The sequence below is a fragment of the Penaeus monodon genome, chromosome 19 (assembly GCF_015228065.2).
Source record: "Penaeus monodon isolate SGIC_2016 chromosome 19, NSTDA_Pmon_1, whole genome shotgun sequence".
NCBI classification, from domain to species: Eukaryota; Metazoa; Arthropoda; class Malacostraca; order Decapoda; family Penaeidae; genus Penaeus; species Penaeus monodon.
The window spans coordinates 16,885,823-16,886,309 of NC_051404.1; the positions used below are offsets into that span (position 1 = coordinate 16,885,823).

At 39.2% G+C, this 487-nt stretch overlaps 1 protein-coding gene across 1 annotated transcript in view; it reads right to left on the reverse strand.

Annotated features, from left to right (window-relative positions):
• Positions 1–487, reverse strand: part of LOC119585344 (proton-coupled folate transporter-like) — a gene marked incomplete at its 5' end in the record, with an annotated part of 11,668 nt that overhangs the window by 4,371 nt on the left and 6,810 nt on the right. The window lies entirely within an intron of this gene.

Consider the following 487-nt stretch of genomic DNA (forward strand, 5'->3'; position numbering starts at 1 on the left):
CCAGGGACAGACCAAACAGTAAGAATATAATCCCAACCATTAATTTTCACGTCATAGCGGGGACCAAAAGGAATGAGAGAAATATGCATATAAAACGGAGTTGAAAAAAGTGGTTCAATAATAATCGAGTGTCATAATTAACGTTTCCTGACCCACTCGAACGGCACAAACATCAATTTAATCCGAGACTTGATCCCTAAACTTAGTAGCGGTGTAGTGTAATTTTTAAGGAGAAAACTTAAAGCTCGAACAGCACAAACATCAGTTTAATATGAGACTTGATAAAAAACAAACAACTTAGTACCGGTATAGTGCAACTTAAGGAGAGAACTTAAAACATCAGTTTAATTTGAGACTTGATAAAAACAAAAAAAAACTTAGTACCGGTGTAGTGCAACTTAAGGAGAGAACTTAAAACTGCCCTTCACTAGCGAACGTGTGTTGTAGTCGCCCAGAACCCGTCTGCCCCATTTCCACCCCCCCCCCC